This window comes from Pleurodeles waltl, chromosome 6 (assembly GCF_031143425.1).
Source record: "Pleurodeles waltl isolate 20211129_DDA chromosome 6, aPleWal1.hap1.20221129, whole genome shotgun sequence".
NCBI lineage: Eukaryota > Metazoa > Chordata > Amphibia > Caudata > Salamandridae > Pleurodeles > Pleurodeles waltl.
In genome coordinates this window covers 27276430-27294720 of record NC_090445.1, presented here as the reverse complement: position 1 = coordinate 27294720, position 18291 = coordinate 27276430, and positions in this window count along the sequence as shown.

The following is an 18291-nucleotide window of genomic DNA, read 5'->3' as shown; positions in this document are numbered from 1 at the left end:
CGCCTTTTTTGCAGCCTCCTAGTGCCGGAAAGCCCGCCTTGCATACATTATGCCTGGCACAGGCATAATATGGTGCAAGGGTTTACAAAGTGGCACAATGCATGCACTGCGCCACTTTGTAAATATGGTGCAGGGAAAGAGCCACTTTAGAGCCACCTTAGTGTCAAAAAATTATGCTCTGGCAGTGGGCGTCATTTACCAACTGCTTCTGCACTGAGGAGACTTTTAGGGGTAAATGTTGGGAAAAGCTCACATGCATTATTTCCTGCACACTGTATTTACCACGTGTTACAGGGTTGACAAGTGACACTGTGGAGCAGAATATTGCACACAATACATACCATGCACTATACATGCCCCATGTGGTGTTTGGCCCAGGCACAAAATATGCTTGTGATCAGCTGGTTCACCAGTGCAAAATACGTGGGCTCACTATTACTGTGTGACCCAGAATGAAACCCACATATTGTTCCCAGTGACACTCAGTCATCTGGTAGCCATGGCGGGGAGCTGGGAGAAAGATGCCCCTACCGCCACCGTGCGCCACATTTGCCTTATTTCTTTACGGATATGTGGCGTTAAGTTGACATTTCCCACGCGCCAAATTTACAAAGTGGCACGCTGCAAGCATTGCGCCTCTTTGTAAACCCTTGCGCCACATTATGCCTGTGCCAGGCATAATGTATGTATGGGGGGCGTTCCCACGTAGGGAGGGCCAGAAAAATGGTGCAGTGAAATTTACTAGATTTCACTACGCCGTTTTTAGCGTTATTATTAACGCCTGCCTCAGGCAGGCGTTAAGATGACACTCACTTTGAAAACAATGGGCCTCCCTGTGCTTTGCTGCAATTGCACCATCATTTATGGCACTAATCTAGCAGAGCGCCACATTAGCGCTATAAATTATGAGGCTAATATGGACACAACCACCATGATGCGCTGTACTGTTGATATGACGCACGCATGGTGTCGTTAGGGGGACGCAATGGGGTGCTAGAGGATTCCATAAATTTGCCCCATAATATCTTAATTCCGTGGGTTGGCACCCAAAGGAGGACAGGTGCCACTTTTCTGTTATTTTCTTCCTCCTCTAATGCCCCCCCTCTTTTCACATATATCTTAGCCCCGCCCCCCAACACTCCCTTCCTCCGCTCGGTCATCTTTGCCCTCAGTCCCTCCTCCTTAGCCTCACTATGTCACCTCCCTGAGCTCCGCCTCCTTTCTCTCCCGCCTTTTTTCTTCCCCGCCCTCCTTCTGTCACTTACGCTTATTCCCTCGGATTCTTACATCATTTCCTTCCGCCCTCCCATCTCCTTTGATCACTTCCGTCCCTCATTTCTTACCCTCTGCGACCCTCTCCCCTTCCGCTCTCTCACCCTCGCTGTCACTGCCTTTTCACCCCTCCTTTTTGCTTGTTTCTGTTCTCTCTTTTTCTGACTCTTTCCCTCTCCTCCCATCACTTGTAGCCCCCTCTTTTATCCTCCCTCCTTTTTCTTTGCCTCTCCTCCTTCCATCTTTCTCTCTCTTCTTCTCACTTTCTAAATCCCCCCTGGCTGGGAGCCGCAGTGGTGTAGCTTAAAGGGGTGGGGTGGTGTGTTTGGGGTGTTGCTCCCCAATAAATGTTTTTGATGAAAATTGATCAGGTCCAGGGGCTTTCAGTCGGATATGGGGAGATGTCAGTCGGATTTCACCAGACATTTTTACACACAGACAGACATTCACACACTCTCCCTCTCTGTTTTGAAAGTCTTCAGAAATGTTGGTTATTTTACAAAATATTGTCTCTCCCTCAGTAACCCCACCAGTCCGCATTCCCCTCCCTTTCCACTGCCCCTCAGGTTCCTGTCACGTGCCCCGGTAGCCATATAATATATTTTGACATTATATGGCGGGGTGATTGTTGGAAATTCTGAATGGAATAGGCCCTTCCATGGCAGATGAAATAGATTAAAACGATGCTTTTAAATGTATGCTCTGTGCGTGCCTGCGGGGGAGAGGGTGTGTATGTGACGGAGTGTGTAAGTGTGAATTTGTGTGTGAGTGAAAGTGGAGGTCAAAGGGCATGTGATGTCACTTCCGCTACCCCTGGCATTTGAATTGATGTCCATGTTCACGCCCCCAAAAGTATCTCCCTACAACCCAATCTTACGCCCCTGGCGGGCAGTGTACCTGAGCTGTGGAGGGCCTGAGAATACCGAGCGACTGTAAACCAACCTGTCCTGAGATGCACAGGGGATGCCGGGCTAGAAAGAGTCAGGGGTGAAGGTGGGAACCTCTGGTCAGCAGGGAAGAGCTGTCATGTTTCTATCTGGAGCCCTAAAATAGGGTCAGATTAGACTCTCACGTGCCCTTCCGTCTCCACGGTGATGCCATCCGTCCTCCAGGGCACCAGGTCATTTTCAGATGAAAGGTCACATAATGTAATTTCCTATGAGGCCATCATGATGCTTTTTTGAAACTTTAAAAATCCTACATCTTTTCGTCCCTTGGGCGCTGTTTAGTGTGCTTTGATGGTGCCAGGGCTCTCACGGCTCGCTCTCGGATGCCCGGGTCGGTCTCTGCTACCCTCCAGCTGCCCGTCTCTCTGACTCGGCCTCTGCTGCCCGATGCTGCCAGGACAGACGCCTCTGCCGCCGGGGCTCTCTCATCAGCACCAGCGCGGCTCGTCCCTACTAGGATCGCGTCTGTGGTGCTGTGGCGCCCTCTTGCGGCCGAGCGAGGCATGCTTCAGGTACCAGCTATCAACATAGATATCTGTGAGCCAGGTTCCAACACTATGGAGAAAATGACCTACCCAACACTCCTGTATTCATAACTTATATAGCCCAACCCCCCTCTGAACCCTCTATACCCATGGGGGCCCTGCATACCTAACACTTATAATGGCCAGAGGTCTGTACGCCCTGAAGTTATACCCCGGAGAGCTTTGTAAAACATGCCTCTATACCCTTCAGACCGTGTTAACCAGCCTCTATACCCTTCCGAGCCCTGTAAACCAGCCTTTACACCCTTCAGAGCCCTGTAAACAGCCTCTATACCCTTCAGAGTCCTGTAAACCAGCACTGTACCCTTCAGACCCTGTAAACCAGCCTCTGTACCCTTCAGACCCTGTAAACCAGCACTATACCCTTCAGAGCCCTGTAAATCAGCCTCTGTACCCTTCAGAGTCCTGTAAACCAGCACTATACCCTTCATAGCCCTGTAAATCAGCCTCTGTACCCTTCAGAGCCCTGTACACCAGCACTATACCCTTCAGAGCACCGTAAACCAGCCTCTATACCCTTAAGAGCCTGTAAACCAGGCTCTACTATACCCTTCAGAGCACCGTAAACCAGCCTCTATACCCTTCAGACCCCTGTAAACCAGTCTCTATACTACAACTGTGCTCTGAGTCCTGACTTTATACACATCAGAGCAATGAGTACTCTGCCTTCATACCCCTCGGAGCCCTGTATACCCCTGCCTCCATACCTATCACAGTTATGTTTACCCACCTTTCATACTCGCATCCATTTCTGCATACCCTGCCTCTATACTCTTCCAAGACCTTTATACCCCGCCTTCATACGAGCTCTTCATACCCTGCTCTCACATGCTTCAGCGCCAGATATACCCTGTTGTAATACCCATCACATCTCTGTATGCCTTTCTAACAATCACATCCCTGTATACCTTTCAGACCCCTGTATACAATTTCATTATACATATCAGAGCACCCTGCACCCTGCTTTCATACCCACAAGAGAACCTATTATCGAGTTTTGTTAGCCATCAGAACCCTGCAATCCCTGATTCCATCAGACCCCTGCAATTCCTGATTCCATCAGAGCCCTGCATTCCCTGATTTCATACCCATCAGCCCATGTACACCCTGGCATCATCCCCGACAAAGCCCTGCATATCCTACTTTCATACTCACCAGAGCTCCGTTTACCCTGCCTTCATACACACTACAACCCATATACCCTCCATTAATACTCATCAAAGCCCTGTATTCCATTTTCATATCTGTCAAAGCCCTGCATACCATCTTCCTATCCACCAGAGCCCTCTCTACCCTGCTTTCATGTCCATTTGAGCACTGTATACCCTAGCCTTCATCGCTGTCTGAGCTCTGTGACCTGAGGCTGTATACTACAAAGGAACAAATGAAAGGGGCATTGCCATACTGAATGCAGGAGGGCGCCCAGCCCCACCCCTCACAACCCCAGAGACCACCACCGCCCTAGGGCTTTAATAAAACACAATGGGGGTCATTCCGACCCCGGCGGTCAAGGACCGCCAGGGATGCGGGAGCACCGCCAACAGGCTGGCGGTGCCCCGCAGAGCATTCTGACCGCGGCGGTTTGGCCGCGGTCAGAACAGGAAAACCGGCGGTCTCCCGCCGGTTTTCCGATGCCCTCAGGAATCCTCCATGGCGGCGCAGCTTGCTGCACCGCCATGGGGATTCAGACACCCCATACCGCCATCCTGTTCCTGGCGGTTCACCCGCCAGGAACAGGATGGCGGTATGGGGTGTCGTGGGGCCCCTGGGGGCCCCTGCAGTGCCCATGCCAATGGCATGGGCACTGCAGGGGCCCCCGTAAGAGGGCCCCACAAAGAATTTCAGTGTCTGCTCAGCAGACACTGAAATTCGCGACGGGTGCAACTGCACCCGTCGCACCTTCCCACTCCACCGGCTCCATTCGGAGCCGGCTTGCTCATGATCACGGTCGCCCGCCAGCCCAGCGGGAAAGCCAGAATGGCCTCCGTGGTCTTTCGACCGCAGAGCGGCCATATGGCGGTTCCCTCCAGGCGGGCGGCTCCCGCCGCCCGCCGGGGTCTGAATGACCCCCAATGTGAGAGAGCTCCTAGCACCCTACAGCCCGGGGGACTACCACCTCCCTGGGGCTTTAAACAAATTAAATGGGCGAGGGGGCTGCACCCCCCCCCCACACAACCCAGGGATCCGCTACCTCCCTGGGGCACTTCTGTGTAGGTAATACAGGGGGGCGCTCAGCCCCCACCCTGCCCCAGCTACTGACACTCCTCGGGCCCATAAGTAAAATCAGTGTGGTGGGGCGCTCGGCCCCCCACCAGCTCCTGGGACTGCCACCTCCCTGGGCACTTCTGTTTAGGTTATGTGGGGGCACATTGCCCCTCCGGAGCCCTGGGGACCGCCACCTTTTTGGGGCACATATGTAAAATCAATGCATGGGGGCCGCCCATACCTCCCTCAGCCCTGGGGACCACCACCCCCCTACAGGAGCCACTGATGGCCCTGGGGAACACCACCCCCAGGGCCGGCTCCTGCTATGTCCTGGGATGCCCACCCTGGGACATAGTTGTTTGCTCTGACTTTGTGGGAGCTTCAAAAGCTGCCATCAAATCAGAGCAAACACTCCACTCTCTGTGAGGGAGAGTTGATAAACAGCTCTCCGTCACTGCGAGCGGATGTTTACTCTGTTTTCCTGCCCGCGGAGATGCAGGCAGGGAAACAGAGGAAAGATTGCTCTCACAGAGAAGCTGTGTAGGCTTCTGAATTTTGAGATTTCCATTTTGATAATCCAGAAGATGATATCTTTAAAGCTCAGGATAGGGGAGTGGGATGGTATTTTGGGACGTTCATCCGCCTCCTTCTTCGACAGAGAGTAATCGGGGTGTTGATAGCTTGAAGCCGTAGTATAGCGGTAACTGAGGCTCCCTTCAAAAAAAGGGCTCTTACAGCCTCTGCCTACCTATATCCGCAAGCACTCCTACAGGCTCGTGTTGACAATTAAATGCTGGTGCTGAGCACTGGAAACCACCGGCTCAAATTAAGCACTGGTGCCTACTTGACACTGAACCTTGCCAAAAGTTCATTCATCACCATTGCGGACAGTGCCAAACAACATGACTCACCCGAGTCAACCAAGAGCTTTTTCACCCGAGTCCACAGATAACAGAAAGACACTCAGAGTAATCACTAGAAGTGAGCACATAACGAAAGACAGAAAGCAGGTACCAACAACCCCTACTCTGGCAAACAATGCTTTACCCTCCAGAAACAGACTTCAGGCCAACCACTGAAGCCATTCATGAGCAAAGCCCCCCTTTCTGTAGAGCATCCCATGCTTAGACATACTGTACAACTTGCCTCCCTTTGTGTGCGGTACAATGCCACAAACATCCAAAGTTTGACAACTTTAGAGACATTTAAACAATGCTCCAACTTTACACCTCCCTCAAGGCAAATCTGTGCCTACCAAAGTTAGTAGATACAGATTACCATCAAAATACATGGGTGGATGCATGAGAATGCCCATGTAGCGTGTATCACCACCTTGTTGCAAAGAAGTGCAAATCGCTACTTTGCAGTACTTTACGGCTACTTCCCTTCCTCCCAGAACAGGTACAGCAAGGTATGGGCAGTGTAAGCCTCCTTTCCTACCAGTACAGGTAGAGAATGGCAAGGGCAGTGCAAGCTTCCCTTCCTCCCAGGACAAGTACAGCATGAAAAGGGCAGTGCAAGCTTCCCTTCCCCCCCAGTACAGGTACAGCATGGTAAGGGTAGCAAAAGCTTCCCTTCCTCCCAGGACAGGTACAGTAAAGTAAGGGTGGTGCAAGCTTCTCTTTCTCCCAGGACAAGTACAGCATGAAAAGGGCGGTGCAAGCTTCCCTTCCTCCCAGGAAAAGTACAGCATGAAAAGGGCGGTGCAAGCTTCCCTTCCTCCCAGGATAGGTACAGCATGGCAAGGATAGCGAAAGATTCCCTTCCTCCCAGGACAGGTACAGCAAAGTAAGGGCAGGGCAAGCTTCTCTTTCTCCCAGGACAGGTACAGCATGAAAAGGGCAGTGCAAGCTTCCCTTCCTCCCAGGAAAAGTACAGCATGAAAAGGGCAGTGCAAGCTTCCCTTCCTCCCAGGATAGGTACAGCATGGCAAGGGTAGCGAAAGCTTCCCTTCCTCCCAGGACAGGTACAGCAAAGTAAGGGCGGGGCAAGCTTCCCTTTCTCCCAGGACAGGTACAGCATGAAAAGGGCGGTGCAAGCTTCCCTTCCTCCCAGGATAGGTACAGCATGGCAAGGGTAGCGAAAGCTTCCCTTCCTCCCAGGACAGGTACACCAAAGTAAGGGCGGGGCAAGCTTCCCTTTCTCCCAGGACAGGTACACCATGAAAAGTGCAGTGCAAGCTTCCCTTCTTCCCAGAGCAGGAACTTCATGGTAAGGGCAGTGCAAGCTTCCCTTCCTCTATAAGAGCAGTGCAAGCTTCCCTTACCCCCGAACAGGTACAGGATGGTAAGGGCAGTGCAAGCTGTCCCTTCTCCCAAAACAGGAACAGCACGGCAAGGGCAGAGCAAGCTTCCCTTCTTCTGTAAGGAGAGTGCAAGCGACCCTTCCTCCCAGTACAGGAACAGCATGCTAAGAGCTGAGCAGTGCAAGCTTCCCTTCTTCTGTAAGGATAGTGCAAGCGTCCCTTCCTCCCAGTACAGGAACAGCATGCTAAGAGCTGAGCAGTGCAAGCTTCCCTTCTTCTGTAAGAAGAGTGCAAGCGACCCTTCCTCCCAGTACAGGAACAGCATGCTAAGAGCTGAGCAGTGCAAGCTTGCCTTTCTCCTACTACAGGAACAGCACGGTAAGGGTACTGCAAGCTTCCCTTCGTCCCAGAACAGGTACAGCATGGTAAGGGCTGTCAATCAATCAATTAGGGATTTAAAAAGCGCAGCACATCACCTGTGAGGGTCTCAAGGCACTGAGGATGCTGCTGTTTTGTGGTGAACTGTTCATTCGAACAGGCAGTATTTGAGTTCTTTCCTGAACTGCTGGAGCGATGATGCAAACCTGAGGTGTAGGGTAAGGCCGTTCCAGACTTTGGATGCCAGGTGTGAGAAGACCCACCCTGCACTGTTGACTCTGTATATCCAGGGGGTGTTTGCGAGGAAGAGGGAGGCGGATCGAAGGAGTGTGGTCGGCTGGTGGAAGGTTAGTTATTGTGTGCTGGTCCTTCATTGTGCAGGGCCTGGTATGTGTGGGTCAGCATCTCAAACTGACATCTCTTCTGGATAGGGGGCTAGTGTAGCTTCTTGAGGGGGGGTGCAATGTGGGTTCGTCTGGGGAGGTAGAGCACTATTCTCGCTGCTGAGTTCTGTATTGCCTGCAGTCTTTTCAGGAGGTGCGCGTAGATTCCTTCGTAGAGTGTGTTCCCATAGTCCAAGCTGCTGTTGACGAGTGCTTGTGTGACAGTCTTTCTGGTGTTGATTGGGAGCCACTTAAAGATCTTGAGGAGCATAGGCAGGGTGTGGAAGCAGGCGCATGAGACTGGGTTTACCTATTTCTTCATGGAAAACTTGTTGTCCAGGATTATGCTGAGGTTGCAGGCTGGGTCTGTTGGGTGGGAGCAGGGCCAAGTTTATTGGGCCACCATGTTTTGTTCCATGGTGAGGTGCTGTTCCCAAAGATGAGGACTTCCATTTTGTCCGTGTTGAGCTTGAGGCAATTGTCCTTCATCCAGTCCGCAACATTCATCCTGCATCTGTGGAAGTTGGCTCTGGTGGTGGAGGGGTCTTCTGACAGCGAGAGGATGAGCTAGGTGTCGTTGGCATAGGAGATGATGTTCATTCAAAGCGATCTAACTTGTGTTGGCTGGGGGGGGGTCATGTACATGTTGAAGAGGATGGGGCTGAGTGAAGATCCTTAGGGGATGCGCAGATTATCTTCTTGGGCTCAGAGGTGAATGGTGGGAGGTGAATACTCTGGGTTCCTCTGGTGAAGAATGAGGCGATCCATTTGAGGATGTTTTCCTGGATTTGATATGATGGAGTCTATGTATCAGGATGTGGTGGGAAACCTAGTCGAAGGTGGTTGACAGGTCCAGGAGGATGAGGACTGACATTTTGCTGCGGTCCAGGAGGGCCCTGATGTCTTCGGTGGCTGCTATCAGGGCTGTCTCAGTGCTGTGGTTGGCTCAGAACCCAGATTGAGAGGGGCCCAGGAGGCTGTTGTGTTCCAGGTGTTCAATGAGTTATTGGTTGATTGCCTACTCAAGAACATTTGTTGAGAAGGGGAGCAGGGAGATAGGACAGTAATTTTTCAGTTCTACTGGGCCGGCAGATGGTTTCTTCAGGAGGGAACTTACCTTGGCATATTTCTAGTCCTCAGGGAAGGTGGTGATTGTGATGGAGGTGTTGAAGACTTTTTGAGCTCATTGCCCATAGTTCTGCTACTCAGGTTCAAGATGTGGTGAGGCCAAGGGTCATGGGTGCTCCTGAGAGTACAGAGTCCATGATTGAGATAATGGCTTGCGGCGTGAGAGGGTCCCAGCGGGTAAGCCGGTGTTTGAGGTTTGTGTTTGTGGGTGTAAGTAGGCAGAGGGTGTCTACGGTGGAGGGTTGGGGGTCGAAGTTTTTGTAGATCACAGATCTTGTTGTGGAAGGAGTTTACCAGGGTGTTGCACAGTTCTTGGGAGGGGGTGATGTTGTTCCTTGCAGCTGCAGGGTTGGAGAACTCCCTCACAATGGTGAAGAGCTTCCTGCTGCAGTTGGAGCTGGCTTCTATGTGATCTATTAGGGCATTCTTCTTCATTGTTTTCAGGAGGTGGTGGTACTTGTTGAGTGCCGTCTTGAAGGTGGAGAGGTTTTCTCGTTTTCTGCCGGTGCGCCACTTCCTCTCGAGTTGTCGGCAGCTGCGTTTCGTTCTTTCAACCCCTCCGTAAACCAGCTGGCTTTTCTGGCAGGTCTTTTGGCTTTGGCTGGTTTGACAGGGGCGATTTTGTTGGCGCATTCGGTGATCCATTGGGAGAAGTTTTTTGTGGCTTAGTCCGGGTTGGATGGTGTGACCGGGAGGTGAGAATTTGAGAGCATTGTTCCACTGGTCTCCTGATGTTTTTTTCAGTTTCTGCGCATAGATCTCGGGGTCGTGTTGGTTGGTCCTGAGATGGTGTGATGCAGTGGTGGTCGGTCTAGGTGAGCTGCGAGATGTAGGTGTACTTTACTCTGTCGCTGGATGAAAAGATTGGGTTAAGCGTTTGTCCTGCAATGTGGGTGGGGCTGATAACAAGTTGCTTGAAACTGATATTCATGCTTTCCAGGAGGTTGGTTGTGTTGGAGAGTAGTAGGAAGGGATACCTTTAATCATCATATTAAAAGTGACAGTTATCCCGCCCCCGGATATGACGTCATTTCCGGTGGCTGGGACTTCCGGTGTCCCTGAAAGCCCTCCCCGGAAGTGACGTGTGTGCATGGGGGTGTCAAGTGGGATGTGCCCTCATGGGGTCACGTGTTAGCCCCCCTTTTTTTGAAATGTTGCATATAAGGAGCTGGTTAGAACCGGCTGTCAAACCGTGAACCAGGGCTGAAACAGTTTGGCAAGGTGCCATGAAGAGATACAATCCGATCGCAAGAAAAGCTGCCTCCTCAGGGGCCCTGAACACTATTGGTAGATATTACCGGACCCTAGCCCCTCTTACGATGGATGAGAATGCACAACAGGGTGTCCCTGCCACCCAGGATACCGATGTTACCGGTTTTGAAGAGGAACTTTGCTATTGGCTTGAAAAGCTCAACCTCAAGGATGTGTCGACCCAGATATCCCCTATTAAGGGGGCCGACAGCGACAGCAATGCCTCGAAAGATGAATTAAGTGTTGCATCTAATTTCATAGACATTGAAGATGTTGAAGAATGTGTAGCACCACCGAATTCGCCCATCTATGAAGACATGGGCGTCCAGGAGGACCCCGAGTCAGAGGCCGTTATTGTACAGCCATCAGGTGTAAGCTCCGGCGATGTTTCTACCCCAATGGACCTCTGCGACTCCCAGGATTTCAGAGGAGCCTCTGAGTGTGATGCGAATATGGAAGTTGGTAATGACAGTTTTTTTTTTTTTTTATGCCTGTATACTCTAATGTCATACTTTTAACTAATAATGTGTCTTGTGCTTTCTGTTTGAACCCTAGAACGTAGCTGAAGAAAGAGAGCCTCTAGAAGGGTCAACTCCAAAGGTTAACGCCGTAAATTTTTACTGCTTATGCTGTTCCAGACAGTCTGAAAGTATTACAAGCCAGAACAAAGAGGCTCGTAAGAAATGTGTCTGCACCTACACTAGCCGCGATTTTGAAAAGGAAGCTCCGGGCGTACCCCGGGACACCATATGGCCAGTTAAAGGTTTTGCAGCGGCCGCTGTGAACGCTTGTGTTAAACGGGATTATTATGATCTTTGTTACGGGCATAAAATTAATGAGCCTCAACAGGAGGCTCATGAATGTTTATACGATGCATACACAGCAAGAATAATTCGCCACATTTGTAGTAGGATAGACCCTTACCGGGTATATAAGTTGTTAAGGGTTGTGTATGGGCTGTCTGCTGTGAAGAAAGGTGTCCACAGTGATATGATTAAGGTCTTGGCTGCGGCTGTCAATGAGATCCGATACGCTGCTGAGCCCTGCTCAAAACTCGACCGCATGCATGGGATGTGTCCCCACTTTGACATAAGTGTATTAGAACGGGTTATAGAAAGACGAATGTGTGACATTTATTATAAAAACAGAAGAATGATGTCTTTAGCCCCACGAAAGCTGTTTTAAAAAAAAAAAAAAAAAAAAGTAGACCATAAATGTGTTACTTAACGCTCCATACTTACTCACTTTTAGGCGGGGAATCCGGGTATCGAGATGCAAGATGTCTATGAGTTACACCCGGGCTACATCTGTATCGGGAGATTGATTTTTGTGCTGGTTAAAGAAAGAATAGCTGAAATACATCCTGTGACTCTGCGGTATCTGAACATTTCGGAACCTTCGGCCTTGTTGCAATGTAGCAGTCATGTGTGTATCGCCAAGTGGTGTATCAATCGCCGGCTAAACGCATCTGTTAAATGCCGGACCTCGGACAAAGATCACAATCGAGAGTTAAGACTTTCACCTGAGACGGGGATACACGAGGCTTTGGAGAACATGACTGAAGATTATCTCACAAATAAAGGTTCTGAATGGTCCTGGCTAGAACTGTATGAACTGTTGAATTCTGTCAGTATCCTGAGTGTTCAGAGTTATAGGCGTGGGGAGCGGGAAGTCATGTCTAGAGCTATTGAGAGTATAGCTATAAAAATATCAAAATTTGTGGCGCTTAGGGTTTGTAAAAGGACATGCTCTGAGTAACATGTGTAGTGGGTGTTGTACTATGTATACGATTGTAAAAAGACCACAGCGGTCCAGCATTATGACATCTATAAGCTATGTAGCACAAAATGTCAAATACACGTTGGTTGTGTAGCCCAGCCGCACTTTTATGTTTTTCATGTTTAATAAAATGACCTTACACAAAACAGGCGTCTTTCATTTCGTGGTGTTGGTGGGAGACAGCATGACGGATGCGGATTTAAGGAAGCTTTATTACGATAAACATGGGGTTGGAAGTTTCGGAGGCTCCGAAGCTCTATTTAGAAGGGCTCGAGCTGAAAATGAATCTGTAAAACGTGCCAGTGTGAAGACTTGGTTAGCTGGGGAAGAGGCTTATTCGCTGCACAAACCTGCCAGGAGAGGCTTTAAGAGGAGGGCCACCGTTGTTAACGCACAGCTCGATTATCAGTGGCAGGCCGACATAATCAGTCTTCAAGATCTAGCAAAACATAACGATGGCGCCATGTATATATTAACAGTCATAGATGTCTTGTCCAAGTACGCCTATGCAGAGGCATTAAACGATAAAAGTGGTACCAGCGTTACATCTGCTTTTAAAGACATCTTCGCTAGCGGGCGTGTGCCCCAGAAACTACAAACAGACGCCGGAAAGGAATTTTTAAACAAACATTTCCAAAAATTATTAGACCAGCACGCTGTTCAACATTTTGTAACGCACACAGAGGTAAAGGCTGCTGTTGTAGAGCGTTTTAACCGTACTTTAAAGTCGAAGATGTGGCGATATTTCACCGCCAACAACACCTACAGATACGTGGATGTTCTAAAGGCTTTTATAGATGTTTATAACGCCACCTACCACAGGACAATCAGTCTCTGAGCGCTTACAGCCTCGGAGACCTCTACCGGCAGTTTTTTTTTTTTTTTAACATGCCGTATTAACACCGCGGCTCTCAGAAGCCGCTGGGGAACACCCCAGCGGCTTCTGAGAGTCGCGTTGAAAGTTTAATTAGAGAGAATGCCGTGCGTGTTTCAGCGCGGCATTCTCTCTAATTAAACCTTCTGACCGGCACACAGAGACCTCGGGGTGTTCCCTGGGGTCTCTGAGAGCCGATCGCTAGCCGCCAAAGTGCGGCAATAGTTTAAAAATGTTTAGTAATGACGCGTGGGCGCCATTACTAAGCATTTTTAAATGCATTTGTTTGTTTGTTTTTTTTAAAAAAAAAAAAAAAGAAGAAGGATTAATGGCGCGTGGCCATGGTCTGTGGGGCCATTACCACGCGCGCTAGGGCCCTAGGGGCCCATACACATATATAAAATAAAAAAAATGAATAGCGTTTTGGGGGCCTTGGGATTGGGGCTCCCAGGGTCCCTTAGGGCAGCATTTAAAAAAAAAAAAAATACAAATAAAGTTTGGGTGGCCATGAGGGCCCTGAGCACCAGGCTCAGAGACCCCAGGTCTCCATGAGGCATGCTTTAAAAAAAAAAATATATATATATATATATATATATATATATGGCAAGTGTGACCAGGGGTTTAGGAGACCCTGAAGTCTAGAACATTTTAAAAATAGAAAATCACATAAATTAAAAAAAAATAAAAGATGTTGAAATAAATAAAAAATAATAATGATTAAAAAATAACTATCCCTGGTAGGGAGCCTCAGACCCCTCAAGTACCCCACACCACTCACCGTAGTTCAGGATGGCATTGGATCTGATTTTGTTGCCCTGAAAAACCCAGGACCTCACACATGTTGCATCCACATCCGGCCATTTTCTTTTTTTTTTTAAAACAAAGACTGTGTGGTGTTGGAATTGGCTCAGCTTGGTGTTTAGACTGAGCTCCGCCCCCACACATGGTTCACAGCCTTGTTCAGCTAAGGTGAAAACCAGGCACGGCTCCTAGGATCCGGTTTCCTGGCTATGTCTTATAGAGACAATCTTAGAGCTCGTATTATGCAAGAACGCCACCATGTGGAATTTGTTTATTAAACCTTGTATAGTTTTTGAGAAAAGTTTTTTACAGTTGTCAATATGTATTTATACTTACAGAACCTAGGGATTCAACAATTTGAATCTTGATATATATATATATATATATGTATATATATATATATATATATATATATATATATATTTGTTTTTTTTGTTTTTTGTTTCTCAAATTTAAAAAAAAAAAAAAATTCAACACTCGGTGTGCTTTTATGAAGGGTTCTGACCTAGAAGATGAATTGTGGGGTGCTTAAAGGTAAATCTGTCTCTCTTGTACACAGGACTGTCAAGAGTCTGGGGAATCCCATGTGGAAATGGAGACCGTGCAGCAAGGTGAGTTACAGGCCATAGGTCGTTCTGAACGACGTTGTCAGGAATGTTATTTTTATTTTACTGCTAATGGGAACCCATGTGCTTGCATAGGTTATGATGCTGAACTCAGGTGTGCGATTGCCTCTCTCCAACAAATCCTTCATGTTCAAGATGGGTCAAACACCTTGTCACAGGATAACGATTCTGCAGGTAAATATTAGGGTTCTTTTTGTAACCCCTCTGAAAACCTAACTAGCCCTACAATCAGACCTATATCTGGTCATCTTAGTGAGTTCGTATAGTCTATATATTATCTTGTATGTGTAACATTATTTTTTATGTTTTTTATCCCGAGGGGTCCCTATGGATGAAGCGATCCGGAATTTGGATGCAAAGCTTAAAAGCCACCCCCGCAAAAGGAAATCCCCTGGTTCTAAGGACGGCCCGCCCATTAAGAAGGGCCCCTCAAGCCGAAAAACCAAAGGTGATTTTTAGAAAATGTAGAGTCTGATGTATACTGTCCTTAGTGTGTCTAAACGTCTTTCACACCCACCGGTATAGCAGCTGTAACCAACCCTAATATGTATTTTGCTATCTTTACATCCTAGAATCATCACCCCAGAGCTCCGGAGACGCCGGCCCTCAACCTAAGCAGCGGATGTCGTCTTTAAAGGTCTGCACTGGGACTGCTCAAAACCCCACCGCGTCATCGGTACACGTGAACCAATCCGAACATCAAGACCCACCCTGCAACCTCTCTACAGCCACCGATCATGGTCCAGGTACAACTCTTAACGGCACCACACCAACCGTCATAAAGGGAATGCCTAGTACAGCGGACACTTCTGCAACAACTAACCCGGGGATGGGGCATGGACAAACGGACATTATCGATCGTACAACACCAAACGCCCAACTGTTTGTACCGTGTGAGGTCTCTGGAGGGTCCCCAAAACAGTGCAGCAGTCCTAAAATAAATCGGTTGTCCTTAAAGAGTCGTAGGAAGAAGTTCCAGACCCCTGAGCTGCAATCTGGGCCTTTAGACCTGTCTTTTAAAAATGTTGTTAAGGTACAACCGGTTCCCCCTAGGGCCCAGAGTTCTAATACCGGGGTGTCTGGCCACATCCTAACCCCTACAGGGTGTACAACTATCGCCTCGGTGTTATATGACCTCTCCTTGGAAAATTATCACCCTGCAGAGGATCTCTACTCCCACTGTATAGAACTTCTTAAGGCTTTAGCTGGTACTACCCAAAGTTCTGAAGCCCCGGCATCCCCATGTGATACTTCTAAGATGATCCCCTCAGGGTTACAATCAGTAGGGTCTCAATCAGTAGCACCCTGCCACAACACTGCCTCTACATCAGCGGCCATCCGTTATTGCGATAAACATTTAACCTCCCATGTCTGATGTCCCCCGATACACCCCCAGGGGCATACGACCCCACCAGTCCTTCGCCAAGTGCCCGTGCGCAGTGGTCTTCACCATCCTCATCAATATACCCCGACAGCAGTATAGGGTGTAGCGGAACGCAAAATCAGAGTTTTGGAACAACCTCGAGCGATGATCAGGGCTCTCAAACTCCTGGGTGTTCACACTGGAACCCTGTTTTTATGTCCCGCTCTGGTCCATCAACAGTGAGTGGTGGTGATAACGCCAGCCATTGTCCTATAACCGGGTGGCTCAGGGAGTTGGCAATCATACCTCTAATGTCATAAGTACGGGCCTTGAAACGAACCTTTCAAACCGTACTAAAGTTCTAGACAGCTACATTAAAGAAATCCACCAGTCGTTCAGACAATTAAAATACCAGCTCCGTCTAAAAACTTTAAAACTGTGTAAGAACGACGGTAATATAGGGGCATCCAGAGCTAGCATAAAGGCTTTAAAACAGCTGATGGCTCGGTGTAGAAACACAATGGCCCAAACTTGCGCTTCAACAGTTATAGCCATGGGTAACATACCATCATGACTAGGCGCGCGTACATACACGGGGAATGTTAGAGCTACATTTACCAGTACAATGGGCCGTAGGTCTAAATATGAAAAGAAGCCACAGCACCTGCTTAGTAGAGCTCTAAGAGTTTTACGAGCGCTCAATAGTCAGAGGTCATGTCAACCCCCAAAACCAACACCCATAAGACCTCAAAATATAGAGTTAGGAGGTGCTGATGGTCTTTACAGACCCTCTGGGGGTGACGGTCAGAGCCGTCTCAGCCTTAAGCAGTCTGAAGGAGCCCCATCCAAAGTAGGTGTAGGGTCAGTGTCACCATTTGTAAACAACACAAATATTGTTCAGATCGGCGGGGGACAGTTACCAAAAACCAGATGGGCCCATAAGAAGCCGAAGTGGCTTGGTAGCTCTAGAAAACGCAAGGTTGTAATAAAAAAGTTAAAGAAAGCCCGGCTCTGCGTTACCAGAAGGTCTAAAAACACATCTACATCTAGCCATACCCCTGTGAGCTCTCCAACAACCAGTAATTCTCAAACTGAGGCTTCAGAACCAGTATTTATGGAAAGTGTGAGACGGTATAGTCGAGTTGTAGAGCGGTTTAACGCTACAGAGCACTATGAGGAGTTTAGGTTTGTTAACCTAGATCGCCTACACTCCTCAGATCATGGCATTATAGCTATACATCAGGCTGTGCAAGCGCTAATCGAACGATTGTTACACGATGTGGGTCCTAATGATTTCTTTCAGATGCGTTTTCAGGGACAGGGTCTCAATAGTCCCCTGTTCACCAGACGGTCATCTCGGGATGTGTTTGACGCTGTAACGTTTTTAGAAAACCTATCTAAACTTTTACAGAGCAAGGCTGAATTATTGGCGTACGGGTCCTTTAGAATCATCGCCCTCGTTGTTAGGGGTCGCGAGGGTGGTGCTTCCAGAGCCTTAAAGAGCGTTATGTACAGTAAAATCATTGGCAAGAAATCTCGGTGGTTGCTCGATTTTAATACCGGAGCTACCAACATGTGTCTGGCCGCAAGCATTGCAGGCTTATTGATGGACCGCTCTACCCCAGACGCCGTCATTATGTCGATGGCTGTAGCGGCACATGAGGCACTTCAGATACCGACTGACAAAATGGTCGGTTTTGGGGATCTGGGCCTTTTTGAGAATCACTTTGCCGTGACGGTTAAAGTTCTATACCATGCCGGTTCTTGGAAGTACTTCACTACCAATGAAGGTGTGAAAAACAAGACCGTGTATGTGTTGCATCATGAAAACCACTTTTACGGTGTCTTGAACCTGAAGGGTTTTCTAGGGGCCAAGTATGTGTGCGAGCATTGCGATCATATATACAACAATCGGACCAAACACCAGTGTGAATTTCACTGTAAAATGTGTCAGAGGGACGGTTGTGTCAATGACAATGCTCAGAAAGTGAACTGCACAAAGTGTAAGCTGTTTTGTCGGTCGCAAGACAGCTTAATCACGCACATCGGCCTAGCCCAATGTGTTCTTAAAGCCGACTGTGGGGCATGCGGTCGCTATAAACCTGTTGACCACAAATGTAAAGGCATGGAATGCCCTAGGTGTACCGCTGCTTTTATAGCCGGAACAACACATGAGTGTTACATGCTCAGAAGTCACTACCAGAAAAAAACAGAAGACTATATCGTATTTGATATAGAGTGTACGCAAGAGACGGGTGTGCACCAGCCAAACTATATTTACGCCCACCATCTAACAGGTGATGAGAGCTGGGAGTTTGAAGGACGGTCATGCGTGAATGATTTCCTCATCACGTTCATGCAACCTCGATACCAGGATTATACATTTCTGGCTCACAACTCCAAAGCATATGACTCATTCTTCATTATCCGTGACCTGATACATGAAAAGCTGCCCATTAGTCTCATAACCCAAGGTTCCAAACTAATGCTGCTT